This window comes from Rhinolophus sinicus, linkage group LG04 (assembly GCF_036562045.2).
Source record: "Rhinolophus sinicus isolate RSC01 linkage group LG04, ASM3656204v1, whole genome shotgun sequence".
In the NCBI taxonomy this organism is placed as follows: Eukaryota; Metazoa; Chordata; class Mammalia; order Chiroptera; family Rhinolophidae; genus Rhinolophus; species Rhinolophus sinicus.
In genome coordinates, this window is record NC_133754.1 from 50,292,888 (window position 1) to 50,308,554 (window position 15,667).

Here is a 15,667-nt window from a genome sequence, read left to right on the forward strand (position 1 = left end):
CAATCTGATATATGTAAGGATGATGCTTTTAATATAGTGGGAAAATAATGGTTTATTAGTAAATGCTACTGGTGTGATTAAAATAAAGACATTAAAATAAAATACAATTAATTTAGATTTTTGCATCATAACAGGAACAAAAACTAAGATGGTTAGAAGTCTAAATATATTCAGATACTTAAAATATCATTAAAAAATATAATTATTTAGGAAATAAGAATAAGTGACTATGAAGCAATCGCTCTACAAGAGATTCTCATACAGTGCTTGGGCCCCAGAATCTCCATTTCTAATAAGTACCCCACATGATTCTCTTGTATGCATTTCACCAACCATAGTTTGAGAAACACTGGTATAAATGAATAAGTTAATATGTTTATCAATGTAAATAAAAGACAATTTTGAGAGAAAATACTTGGCAATATTTAGCAAAAAGGCATTGATATCGTTAGTATATAAAGAGTTCCTAATAACCAATAAGAGAAATAGAAACAACTCAACAGAAAAATGAGCAAAGGATATAAATAAGCCATTCAGAGAAAAAAAATACAACTGATTAAAAAACCTGTTAAAAGAATCTAAACCTCACTAATAACCAGGTAAATGCAAATTTAAATAACAATTATTTGTGTGTGTTTTCCTGTAATTGACAATTACTTTAAAAATTATAAATAAAGTGTTAGTAAGGTGAAGAAGAGAGATGTTGATGACAAACACCCATATATACTGTTACTAGTTTATTACAACCTTTTTAGGGTGTAATTTGAACATGTCTATCAACATTTTAACTTTTTATACCCCGTGACCCATTATTCTCACTTCCAAGACTATCCCACAGATAAAACAGCACAATACATATGATATAACAATACAAGGTGTGATAAAAGAAAATACGATGAATGCTCCTGCCGAGTGCCATCCAAGGGAAAGGCAGGGATCTTCAATATGGGAAGTGGCATGTCAAACCTTAGTAACAGTGTGTGACAAGTTTCAACTTGTTCGGTGCAGTCAGTTGGGTGTGAGCTACGGTTGAGAGAAGGTGTGTTTTAAAGTGTGCCATAAATCATCCTCCATCATGACAATGTTCTGTGTCGCACATCGCTTCTGGTATGGCAATTTCTGTCAAATAAAAACATTACGGTGTGTCCTCATTCACCTTGTACACCAGATCTGGCACCATGCAACTTCTGGCTCTTCCCCAAAGTCAAAATGACCGTGAAAGGTAAATGTTTTGAATCGATTCAGGACATCGAGGCAGCCACAGCAGTGCAACTAAAGACACGAAAGAGGGCTTCCAGAACTGCTTCAGAAAGTGGTAAGAATGATGGGATAAGTGTGTTTGAAGCAAGGGGGAGTATTTTGAGGGGGATAAATGGCAATGTGTCTTTTACCGTAATAATTTTTTTTATTTAAACATTCTCCATTCTTTTTGTACATACCTCGTATATAAGACTATTTATCTCAGCATTGGTTGAATGGCAGATAATTGAAAACAATCTAAATGTTAATGGACCAGCAATACAGATCTATATGGACTGATGTGCAAAGATGCCCTCAGTATAATCATGGCTAGTAGGTGAAAAAAGAAAGTTGGAGAATTTGTAGGTCGCAATCTCATTTTTGTTTCCAAAAGCATATTTGTGTGTTTATATTTATCTATGTGAATGATAGCTACATATTACATAGAAAGGTCTAGAATTGGAGGAATGAGCTGGGAAGCTTAGCCTAAAGTTGCTTACAAAGCAAGTAATCTTTTTATTTAAATTCTGTGTACACTGGGGTTGGCTCTAAGATAACTTACGGAACTTTTAAAGGAGGATGCTATTTATCCCCCTTGAGCCATGTCTTCTTGCTCACCCTAAAAAAAACAAAACAAAAAAAACCGAAAAAAAACCTGAAAAACAAAAGTGCATCAAAATCCAAGGCCCCTGAATTAGGAGGGATTACTTCTGAGGATGCAGTAAAGGAATGAGGAACACAAACATTCCATGCCTCCACTTTATAATTATCAAAGTCTTGGCATTTCACACTCCCTGAATATGTCTTTTATTTTTTTTTAATGAATTTACTTGTTTATTGACTATCTTCTGCCACTGGAATCCAGGGCTAGAGAGCTTGGTTGTTTGGTGTTCATTGAAACTCATGGGTTGGCATGCTAACTAACCTCAATAAATGTACACTGAATGCATAAGATTTGAGTGACTTTTACTTTGAGTATGAGTTTGGTTTTATTTCTGTTGTTTTGTTTTTAGACTGTTTAAATTCCCTGTTGCCTCCCCTTCTCCATCCTCTTCTCCCATTAAGTGTTTCCTCAGTTCATCTTTGAATAATTACAATAGCCAAATATAAATAACATATCATTCAAAAACAGATCATTCTAAAGAACAATCTTCTAATGTAAAAAATACCAAGGAGATGGAATATCTTTCCTACTGATTCTTAAATTACTAATCCTCAACCAACTTTTCAGAATTTGAGATGTAGCCTGTAACATGTTGATGAAGCATCATTTATTCGGGTCATAAATACTAAGTGCCTAGTTTGTGCAAATACTGTGCTAGTTGCTCATAGATTTATACCTACACTTAACGTATAGGTGGAGCCCTTGGGCACCAGGTACCAATCTCCCCATAGCTCATTTATCAACCAATCAGTCTTTCTTGTTTCTTAGAAAATCAGCTCCCTAACCCTTTCCTGAGCTAAACCCCATTCATACCCATCCTTCCCTACCCCATTCAAGTCCTTGCCCCTCAGCAAGTTAGTTCTCATTGGCAGCACATTTTGTATTTGTGATTTTTAAAGAAATGTTAGTTATTTAATATTCATCTCTCTTGTAAAAAGGTGAACTTCTTGAGGGATGGGGAGAGGAGTGCCCATGTCTGATTTGTTCATTTCTGTATTTCTGTCTTGTGCCTAGTACCTTGCACATGGGAAGGATTCAACAATACGTAATTTGACTGAGTAAACATGGGATGCATTATCTGGTTACCCCTAGAAACCTTAAAACACTGCTCCTTTTAAAATTGGTTCAGGCAATTCAAAATTACAGAATATTATATAGTTTGACCGTAGAAAAACTGATTTCAATCACAGCTCTGGCAATAAAATCAGCAAAACTAGCCTCCAAAAATTATCTTTCAGTGTAATTCAGAATGTTCAGTCCTATACAAAACATCCAGTGTTTTTTTCCCCGTAAAACAAATGTTACTTCAATTCTTCATCTAAAAACTATTGTCCAGAGGCCCTATGCTAGTTAATTATAAACTTGTAAGTGTGCCTCTATGCAAAAAGTAAAGGAAAAAAAGAATCGAAGTTTGCCTAAGAAACAGAAAGGGAATGCTTTACTCAGAAAACAGAAAAAAAATATTTCCATACTTAGACAAACACATGCAGATAGTCCCCGCAGCAACAAATGCAGAGGTCTGTCATTTCTGCTCAGATGCCTGAAGAGCAAGGCAGCAAAAAGGCAAAGGAAGCCCTTTCAGAAACGTGCTCAGACTGAACTGGGACTAGAGCTGATCTCTGAGAGATGGGAATGCTAGCTTGGCAGGCTCTGACATGGAGCCAGTCCAAAGCAGGAAGCCAAATGTAGTGTCAAATAAGGAACAAATCCTGACTTATTAAGGAGAGACTATTAAAAAGGATTATTGCAAGGAGTGGGGTGGGGGGAGGAAGACTATCACAAGAGGGGGCGGGGGCCTGTAGAAATAGGGAGAATGCTGCGACAATAGCATCTACAGAGGCCAAAAGTGTTTTCTTCTATAAAGAGGAGTAAAAAAGGTCAGAGAGACCCAGGTATGGGGGACTGGGGTAAAAGTGGGCGGTGATCCTATGGTAGATCAGCGACTGTTTTACTCTGAGGCCAGCCTGTTCTCAGGAGGGCCCCTTTACTAGCTGTGGCTGAGGGTGGACCAAACTTCAGGCACCTGGAGGCAGGAGAGAAGCCTATCCAAAGTTTCACTAACAAGCATTTTGTTCCCAATGATCAGTGGGGACAAAATAGTTCAGCTGGTTTATGAGGCAAAGAATGGGAATTTGGAGAGTCTGCCTCTGGCCTTGTCACAGACAGTCATGGGGACTCCTGTGAGTCTTATCTAGTCATATGGGGAGGTGGGGTTCCTTGCAGTGTGCCATTTTCCAGAATTCAAAGGATGGGAGATCTCTTAATTTTTGCTGCTTTCGAGGAGCATGTGGTTCCAGTAACATTCAATACTGTCAAAGTTAAAGGCTTTGAAGGACACCCTAAGAATCTTCATTAACTCCTTCTCTGACTCTTCCTTTCTTTATGTAGATCTGAGTTTCTAAAGAACTTTGTTCTTTTTCTTTTCTCTGAAGAACTTCTTTTTAACATTTCTTGCAAAGCAGGTCTACTGGTGACAAATTCCCTCAGTTTTTGTTTATTTGAAAAAGTCTATATTTCTCCTTTACTTTTTTTTTTTTTTTTTGGATGAGTAATGATAGCTCCTGTTTATTCTTTTTAGTTTATAACATTTTTTTTTTTTTTTTTTTTTTTTACTTTTTGACCCTTTCACTCGTTTCTCTCACTTCCTACACCTTGCCTATTGGCAGTCACCAGTCTGTTCTCTGTATCTATGAGCGTGGTTTTTGTTTGTTTGTTTGTTTTGTTTTCTAGACTCCACATATAAGAGAGATTATACAATACTTGTCTTTCTCTGTCTGACCTATTTCACTTAGCATCCTTCACCTTTACTTTTGAAGGATAATTTTGCTGAGTACTAAATTCTGGGTTGGTGTATTTTTTTTTCCCTTTCAAAACAATATTTCACCCTTCTCTTCTTGCTTGCATGGTTTCTGAGGAGAAGTCTGATGTAATGCTTATGTGTATTCCTCTACAGGTAAGATATCTTTTTTCTCCTGGCTTTTTTCCAAGATTTTCTTTGGTTGTTTTTGTTTGTTTGTTTGTTTTTTGTTTTTTTCCCTTTGAATATCATATGTCATAGGGTAGATTTTTTTTGTTATTTATCATGCTTAGTGTTCTTTAATCTTGAATCCTTAGTTTAATATCTGTCAATAATTTTAGAAAATTCTTAGCCTTTATTATTTTAAATATTTCTTCTGCTTCTTTCTCTTTTTTCTTTTGGAATTCATATTAACAGGTGTTATACCTTTTAGAATTGTCCCACAGTTTTTGGGTATTTTGTTCAATTTTTTTTGTGTATGTGTGTGTGTTTGTGTGTGTGTGTGTGTGTGTGTGTGTGTGTGTGTGTATTTTCATATTTTCTCTTTGAATTTCAGTTTGGGAAGTTTCTATTGACATATCTTCAAGCTCACTGATTCTTTCCTTGACCATGTCCAGTCTACTGATGAGCCCACTTTGAGTTATTAGAGTCCATCTCTCTGCCTTCATTACCCATCTGTTCTTGCATGTTGTCTGCTCTTTCCATTAGAGCACTTAGCATCTTAATTGTGGTTATTTTAAATTCTCGATCTGATAATTCCAAAATCTCTACCATATTCGAGTCTGGTCCTGATGCTTGCTTTAGTTCTTCAGATTTTGTTTTTTTCTTGACTTTTGGTGTGGCTTCTAACTTTTTGTTACAAGTCAGACATGATATATTGGGTAATAGATATATCTATCTGAGGTAGCTAGGCCTTTGGTGTGACATTTATGTTTATCTGGCTAAGAGTCAGTCTGTGTTCACTGTTTACTGTAGTTGTAGGTGTCAGAGACTTCAATTTCCTCTTGTGTCCTTGTTATTATCTCCCTGCTGTCTTTGGGCTTCTCTAGGAAGTCCTTCTTAAATAGAGGTAAGGCCTTGTAGTTCTTTTAGCTGTAATCCCCTGCTACTATGCAGGAGGTCTATTGATTTGGGGGTAAGGTGTGGAGGAAGGGAATCATTCTAGAATCCTATAATTAGGCCTCTTTTTCAGTGAGTCAGTACTCCTGGGCTGAAACCGTCACAAGAGTTTCTCAGCAGATTTTCCTTTTCCTTCAGGTGAGACGGGCAAGCTAGAGGAGGCTGGCTCCTACTCCAAATAGGATAAGACTGGTGAAGTCTTTTTTTCTTGCTGGGTAGGCATTTGTTGTGATGTATTTCAAAATGGCCCATCCTCCTCCCACCCCAGTCAAACACGGACTTTTTCTCCTATCTTCACCATAAGAACTAGTAGGAATGCTAGAGGTAAAAATCTATGAAAATGTGGGGGATCCTTCCTTAGACTGGGCCCCCAGGAGTTTTTCACTCAAAAGTTAGTCTATCCTCAGCTTCTAGCAATTTGTTGAAGATATCGCTTAAGTGTTCCTATCTGTTCCTGGCTCCAGTGGCTTCTGCTTCAGAGAAGCTCGTCTGTATTCTCTGTATTTACCTGTCTGTCCAGTTTTCAGGGTAGTGGTTTATCCTGTGACTTTAGTTCTCTGTTGGATCTAAGAAAAGTCGTTGATTTTCAATTCGTTCAGCTTTTGTTCTGAGGTATGGAGACATGACTTCCAAACTTTTTGTTTTTTTATACTTAATTAATTGTTTTAATTCCCACAAGAATTACACAGCGGTAATCTATGAATTCACCTGTTCCTTTCAGGCAACACAATCTTAAAAAATGTGTCTGAGCTATGTCCCCATTCTGGTTTTCTTTTTCCTATTTAGTGCAAGCAATCTTTTCTTAAATTTAAAAAAAAAAAAAGTTGAGATATTCTTAAAGTTAGTATCTCACTACCAGCCTATTACTAGTTAACCAATTTCTTTTTGAAGGAGATAGTTTAAAAATAGCCTACACACTTCCCTTCTCTCTTTCACTTCAGTCCACAGTTATTAAATTAAATGTAAACTCAGCTGTATTATTTAAGTGACTTTGTGTTGTTTATGAGTAGGGGGATTAGCATTTATTGGCAAATTAGTATGCCCCAAGGACTTGGCTAAGTGCTCCTCAAACTTTGATGAACATCTGAATTATCTAGAGATCTGGCTTAAAGGCAAATTCTGGCTCAGTTGGTCTGAGGGGGTGGAGAGGCTGAATTTCAGCATTTCTCACAAGGTAATGCCCAAGCTGCTGTTCTGTGGCCACACTTGTCTCAGTTTACCCCATCAATAGATAAGTACTCAGACTGGAGAGATAAAATGGCTTTTATACAGCTTCACAGCTAGGCAGTATTTAAATCCAGGTTCTTCAGGCTGCAAAAGAAATATTAATAGCAAAGGGATACCGTGCAGTTAATTTTCCTGTCTTCCCCACAAACAAAGCCCTTTACTTAGATCTCTATTTAGGACACTGTTGTGAGTTGAATTTTGTCCCCCAAATGTGCAAGTCCTAACCCCCAGTATTGTGAACGTGACCTCATTTGGATATAGGGTCTTTACAGATATAATCAAGTTAATAGGAGGTCATATTGGAGTGGAGGACCCTAAATCCAATCTGACTTATGTCTTCATAAGGAGAGTAACACAGACACACACGTATCGAGAGGAGAACGCCATGTGAAGACTGAACAGAGATGGTGATGCAGCTACAAGCCAAAGAATGCCAAGGACGGCTGGCCACCACCAGAAGCTAGAAAAGACAGGGAAGGATTCTCCCCTAGAGTTCTCAGAGAGAATGTGACCTTGCCAACACCATGATTTATGACTTCTAGCCCCCATAACTGTGAGTCAATACAATTCTGTTGTTTTAAGCTTCCAAGTTTGAGGTAATTTGTTATAGTAACCCTAGGAAACTAAAAGAAACTCTTAATACAATGTCTTGGTTTTCAATGTTTCTGAGTGTGTCTGTCTGCCTTGCTGGATGTCATCAGGCATATTCAGTGGCTGCTGAGAACACTTTACACCAACAGAAGCCCTCATCCCATTTTGCTGCTTATTTAGCTTAAGAAAATTAAAAAAAAAACAAAAAACAAAAAACGAAAACATTTACATTATGAAAGTAATCAGCCATATAGTACTTTAGAGCACAGAAACCCCTGGTTTGTGCTTTCAAAAAAGATACTTCTAAAAGTAAAGCTGTATTTTTCAACAAAACAAATTTTCTCCACAGGAGAAAGTCTTGTATATGTGTGATTAATTCCCTAGATATTTGCTTGGGAACTGTACTGCTAAGCAAGTGTTTATCATCTGAAAATCTCGTGACATTTAAAAAAAGAAAAACCTTTTGGGATTACCTTATATTTGTTCCTCAAAGAATCTGTGCTGCAGAAAGTTAAAATTCTGAACGAGATTTTATTTCATTTCTCCTCAAATGAAATACAATATTTTAGTTGGCCTCAAGTGAAAATAAAATAGACTAAGGATATATTTTTCCTCTTCACTCCCTATTTGAAAGTCCTCATAGCAGGGAGAGAAAGGTGTTCATATGCCAGCTGCTGCATAAAAAAACAACCCAAAACTTAGTGGCATGAAACAACTACTTTATTATGCGCCAAGGTTCTGTGGGTCAGGAATTCAGACATAATACAGTACAGTGGGAATGGCTTGTTTTTGCTCCACAGTGTCTGGGAGCTCAGCTAGAAGGCTTAGTGGCAGAAGGCAGAAGTGGGGGTGTGACTCAATGGCCAGAGGTCACTTGCACTCACATATCTGGCAGTTGATGCTCACCATTGCCTGGAATGTTAGCTGACACTATCAGCTATACACCTACATGTGGCCTCTTCAGGTCTCCTTCACAACATGGTGGCCTTGGGGAAGCTCAGTGCTCTTAATGCGAGTGATTCAAGAGAACAAGTGAGACAGATGCTATCTAGCCATTTCTCACGTACCCTTAGAAGCTGTGTTATTCACTTCTGCTACATTCTGTTGGTTACAAGTAAGTCACTAAGGCTTGTCCAGATTTAATGGGAAGAGACTTAGATAACACCTCCTGATGAGAGATGCGAACTCTCTTGATGAGAGATCAGAGAATATACAGGTGTGTCTAAAAACCATCACAATACCCTTTACAAGCCAATGTTTCACATAACATGTAATGAAAATGGCACTGCCTTCTAGTTGAAAGATACTGTTGAGTAAGATATTGCACCTCTCTAGCCCTCACTTTCCTCAACTTCAAGATGAAGAGCTGCACTAAGTGGGCTCCACAGCTTTTAGCAGAGCTATGATTTTAGGTTCTTCTTAAAATTATACCTAACAAAACTGTAGAGGGTCTAGTTTGCATTTCATATCTGACTTTTATCTGAGAGGAAGCTATTATGCCACTTATAGCTGTCTAGGGCAGCATAATGCAGAAACACATCTGATCTCAGTCCTTCAATTCTAGTTCTTCCTATTGTAATTACTAGCAGACATAGATTTCATTTACTACAAGTGTTGGATGCCATTTCTTTGCCTCATTTGCTCTTCATACTCACAGCAACACTAGCCTCAGTATTTCTTTAGACACATTAAGAGGGGTCTGCTCAGGCCCATCCTCTCACTGTGGACGCCTCTTCTCAGCCTCCATTAGAAAAGCCCAGGATCAAATCTCTTGAGCATTAGTAGCAAAGTTGGTGTGGTTATCAAAATACAAAGTGGTAAGGTGGTAGGAGGGGTGGAGGATGGGGTGTTTGACCTGACCAACTGAAATCCGATGCGAAGCACATTGCCACCAAACTCTAACCAAGCATATTGGCAGTATATCACTAATGTTGCACTCAACATACTTATTGAATGGGACATACTTATACTAAAAAATGCATTGTTTATCTGAAATTGAAATTTAGCGGGGTGACCTGTAATTTTATTTGCTAAATCTTTCAACACCAACAACAAGTCCTTCCCATTTTTCTTTTCATCAAGGAAGATCTTGCTGCACCCCGTGAACTGCTGGGACATGCGGATTATACTTCACAGAGACCCCCAAAACCCTTCAGAGTTTCCAAGGTGGCCTCTTCCCTGCAGAGTACTGTTTTTGTTCATCCTCAGAAGTTCACCCTACAAGCTCTTTAAGAAAATGCCTCTGTTGGAGGAGGTCCTTGAGAGAACACGACCACCCATTGACACTGAGCTGGATCCAGGACAATCAGAGGCCCCCACCCACTCCTCTGTCCTTGAAATGTATATTCAACCCCCAGTTCCCACACTAGCAGCTGTTTCAAGGACACAACCTTAAGAGAGTAATGTGTTGCTAAGACCATCTTGACCGAATATGTGACTGAACCCTGGTTAAGGCCTTTACATAAACTTTAAGATTCCGGCAGATAGGTGCAGAGATCTAACCATCTTGCAGCACCCTAGAAAAAGCCTCCTATGTAAGTTCCTTTGCTTATTACACCTGCCACCTACCAATCTGGAGTGACTTGCCTCGTTGGTCTCTTCCTGCCTTCCATGTATAGGGCTAGTTTAGAACCAATAGCCTCGCTTACACACTGTGTTGTAAAACTTGGGGATTTTTGCTTGTCTGTTTGATGAGCAACTGTGCATCTCAGTGTAGTTTTAATAACAATTTTTCGTATTGTGAGTGGAGGTTGAGCATTTTCATATATTTAAGGGTTACTCACATTTGTTTGTCTGTGAGTCGCCCTTTGCATGTATTTTCTTTCTTTTTTTCATCAAGTTCTGGTTTTTCCCCTCAGTTTCTAGGAATTCTTCTTATATCAGGAAGATCTGTCCTTTGTCTTGGATGTGACTGAATATAATTTCCCCCCCAGTTTACTGATGTTAGCTAGTCTTTTGACTATTGATGTTTAACTTATTTTTGTCACATGCATTTGTCATATGCTTACAGGTGAATTAAAATCTCTTCCCACTAATGGGTTGTGTCTATTTTTCCTTGTGTCTCCTATAATTTATTTGTGAATATTGATTGCTATTGGGTATTTAGTGCATTACAATGTGCCCTTCACACATGCCACTTTTAATGATTTTGGCCAGAATTGTACTCTGTCTGATATTAATATTAGGACTACAGTTCTCTTTCTGTTTGTATTCATTTAGTTGTACTTTGCTTATCTTCTTATTTTCATCTGAACTGAGTCACTTTTATAGACTGTGTCTCTCATGCATGGCATAGTGTTAGATTTTGCTTTGTGATAAAATTTGAAGATCTTTCTCTTTTAATAGGCAATTTAATCCTATTTTCATTTAACAATTAATAGATATGTTTGGTATTAGCTCCGTCACATTATTTTATGTTGTATTCCAGTTTTTAGGGTATTTTGAAAAAGACTGTTTTTGTTGCTTTTTGTTTAAAATCCTTATATTAAGGTCTGCACTCTCATTTTATTGGCTACTTTTATAAACATATTACACAATCTTTTTGCTAATTTATTATTTAGACAGCAATGATGACATTAGAATCATCTCCCTTCCTCTTTTTCTTTCATAACTTGATTTTAATGAATAATAACATATATCTTAGTATCTACATTTGAGCAGTATAATGTGCTTACACTTCTCTTACTTGGTGTGTCAGATTTGAATCACATCCTTACACTCTCAGCGATCAACAGAGTGCCTCTACCTTCCATTTTCTTCCCCTGCCCGTTTGTCAGTTGTACCATTTCTACATCATCAGCGCAGATGGCATTTACATCCTTCTTCCTCTTCATCACCACAGTATGTTTAGAGTTGGTCCTTCTGGGGTGGTTTGGTTGACTCAAGTTCACCCTCTGAGCGTTCCCCAAGGATGTCTCGTGGGAGTCGTGGTCACTGATTCGTGCAGCTTCAAACTCTCTGTCACCTTTGTATTTAAAGGACACCTTGGTTCATTATAAAATCCTTGAGTCATGGGTTTTTGTTGTTGTTGCTGGTGTATGTTTGTTTTTGATCTTAGACTTAATGCTCTGCTGTCTCCTGGTGTTTACTATTGCCGTGAGGAAATTAGAAGCCAGGCTGATCTTTTTCCCTACCTGTCCAGGGGAGCCGTTTTTTATCTTTAAGGTTGGATAACTTTACTAGGATATGTACAGTATCTCTGCTAATGATATGGATATAGGTTCTCAGACATAGTGTGCTTTTGTCATTTAGAATAATGTCTTCTTTTATGTCTGGAAATTTTATTCTTGTGTGTGTGTGACCAAATAGTGGTATTTGTTTGTTTGTTTATTTATTTATTTATGTTGTGTTTTGGGAAATGGATTTTTTTTTATTAGTGTCAGGTGCACAAAACAAAGTAATACTTAGACATTTATCATTTATATCCCTCACACTGTGTCAACCCCGCTCCCCCCATCCACTATCCCTCTGACATCGCACACAGCCATTATATTTCCACTATCTCTATTCCTAATGCTGTACTCCGCTTCTTGTAAATATATATATATATATAAACTTGTAGTTGACATTCATTATTGTTCAGCTTCAGCTTCAGGTGTACAGTGCAGTGATCAGGCATCTACATCATCCCTGAGGTGGTCTCCCTAATGAGACAGATGTTCATCGGATACCCTACAAAATCTTTACAACATTATTGATTACATGGAAATTTTATTTTTAATTATGTATTGAAATATATGCTCTATTTCATTACTATTATTATTGTCGTTGTCATAGGTGGGGGAACTCTAACCATGTGTGTATTGTTTTTCTTTGCAGTCTTTGGTGGCTTTCATCTTCTCTCCATGTTCACTTTTCTTATTTGTATCTTCTATTTCTTTTACTATGTTTTCAATAATATTTCTTTTCCCTTGTTCGCCTTCTAATTTATCTTCATTTTTGTATGATTTTTTTTTTCTTTTCTTTTTGTCTTGTCTTGCCATTTCTTTCTTGTTTCTCTTATGGGATCTTAGTAGACACTTTTTCCTTATTAGATTTCTTTTTTTAAGAGTGGCAATGTTCCTTGGTTACTGATATCAAATAATCTCTGATATATTTTAAGGTACAAAGACAACAGACAGAGTTGTGTATCACTAATTGTATAAAAAGGGGGAGAGAAAAGAATTATAAACGTTTGTGTATGCATGAAATATTTCTGAAAGAATATTCAAGAAATGGTGACATTGTTGGCCTCCAGGTGGGAGAAATGAATGTTTGGGAGATACTAGCAAAAGGGAGATTTTTTTATTAAATGATTTTTGTAACTTGAATTTCAAACCATCTGAAAATACTATCACTTTAGATGAAATGAACTTGGTATTAAAAACTTAGGTCAATTGGAAATACATATGTGCTAAAATACTCATGATAAATTAAAAAAATAAGGATTAAAAATAATGTCAGCAAGAGGTAACTTGCTTTGTCAGATATTAAGTTTCATAGATTTCTGGAATCAAGTGGATTTAGGCCAAGGTTAGAGAGACAGATGAACGGGTTGGGATAGAAATGGAAGAACTGTCCTTCCCCCAAAAAAGCTCAATTTCTGAATTGGGTCCAGATCTTATTCGTGCCTTTATCTCATCTCTTGTGCATGGTTATTTCTTTTCCTTCCTTCCTTCCTTCCTTCCTTCCTTCCTTCCTTCCTTCCTTCCTCCCTCCCTCCCTCCCTCCCTCCCTCTCTCTCTCTCTCTCACTCTCTCTCTCTCTCTCTCTCCTGGGTTTGTTTACCAGTGTGCAAACATGCTGAGTTAGCTTCCATTAAAAAACAAAACAAAGCAAAAAAACCCAAAAATCCCTGATTCTACACTCTCAAAGCAGTTCTCCAAACACCTATTTCTATTTTCACCGTTTCTATGTCTTCATCCCCATTGTCCTTACCACGTGCTCCCTTCAGCCAGGATCCCTATTTCTCTGCTACGACAGCTCTTGCCCTTGTGGCCAGCGACCTCCAGCTCACCAAACCCAGTGGCCCATTTGCAGTCCTAATAGCGCTTACTCCTCAACAGCTTTGACAGATCCTTCCTGCCTTTGTAAAACAATTTCCTCTCTGGGTCCCAGGGTATCACACCTTGTCCTCCCTCACTGCTCATTGCTCTGCATTCTCCTTCTCTTCCCTGGAGACCTCTGATCATCTGGAGTTACAGGCCCTCTCCAGATGATCCTCCAGGTCCTGCATTCTACCTGAAGGCTAATGACCCTTCCCAATGTGTATTTTCCAGTCCCGAACTTTAACCTGAGGTCCAGACTTAATACATTGAACCACCCAAGCAATATCACCACTTGAATAGGTTGTAAGAATTCTAACTTGAGCATGTTCAAAACCAAACTCCTGTTGTACCTTCATGCCCAGTTTTGGCCACCTCAGTTCTTCAGGCTGTCTCCAAATTTTACCCTTACCCTCATGCCCAATAAATCAGCAAGTTCTATAAGCGTTAACTTAGCTACATAGCTTCAGTCTGATCCCTCTCACCATCTTTGTGACTTTCACCTTAGTCTCTTAGAAGACTCCAAGTGCCCCAAAACTGGCCTCCCTACTCCTGCTCCAGTCTCTCTGTGTCATTCTGGAAACAAAGCTACAAAGGTGCTCGTTAACCAATGCAAATCAGACTGCACTCCCTAGTTAGAAAATCTTCATTCATGGCCTTCAAAGAGCCCTGTCTAAATTTCTGAACTTCTGCTCATTTATTTCAGCCCAGCTACTTTGACTTTTTTGATCTTTCCCCCCTACCCGCCCCCAATAAAAAACCTATTCCTCCTGCCCCAGGGTCTTTGTACTTGTTGTTCCTCTACCTCCAGACTTTCACAGGTTTATTTCCTTACTATTTTTGGGACTTCCTCGTATTAGTCACTTTCTTTTTGCTTTTTCATATGTTTGCTCAAATAGCATCCCTCACAGAGGCCTACTCTGATCACTTTTGCTAAAATAGCTCTCCTGTCCTCCGCTCCACACTCTCACTCCACTGCTTTACTTTGCATTGTTTCTCTTCTTCCTGCTTGTCACAATTTGTTCATTTTCTGTGCCTACTACTTGAACACAAGCTGCAAAAGACGGGAATCTTGTCCATCTCATTTGGTGCTACAGTCCCCTGTGTCTAAAACAGTGCCTATAAAACTATACAGCCTAGTATTTGCTCAATAAAGATTGATGGAATGAATAAAGGCATGAATGAATGAAAATTCAGAAACAAATCCTGCTTGAAGATCCACCAGCATGATATCTGAAGGCTGGAGTAACACCAGACACTATCTAGAAAGCTTAAGTCTATGGTTTTCCTATTTGTTTGGATGAATAGCTACTTCAATTCACTTTTAAACAACTGACTTTTCTTTCCATTGCTTAAGTTTGTTTCATAAAAGTTCATTCCACCCAATAGTACAGGATTGAAATGCAAAGTCATGCATGCTTAGAGTCAGTTTTTATCTGTGGGGAAAGTTATTATTTTTGCCTAAACAGGCTATATATCATGCTGGGCACTCCTACTGTCAAGAGTCCGAGGTCATTTTATTTTAAACGTGGTGCTCCTCGGTGGGTCTCAGAAGCTCTGCACTGTGTCGGGGTTGGTGTGAGGTGAATATGCAGGTGTCTGCTTTTGTGCGCAGTTAGTTTGAAAAGCAAAACTGTCTCAGATGAGCGGGAGGAGGTTCTGTCATTAGTCTTATCCAGACTCCTTTCTCATTTCCACAATTAGAACTTACAAGGATTTTGGTTTAAACACAGAATGAACACATGTAATTAACAATTTCCATACCCTTCCCCAATCCCAGTAAAATTACAGAAAAGTCATTTCAGTACAAAGGCATAAACAACTAAAACAAAACCGAAAAGAATAAAAGAGACAATATCGCAATATCAGATGAGTGATGAATTCAGAGCATTTTTACAAGTTGGAAAATGGAAGCAAAATGGTAACTCATTGAGTTAGGAAAGGAGCAGAATGTGGAACCTAAACATTCTGGAAGGACATATCAAGAAGAAGGGCGCCAATCAAAGC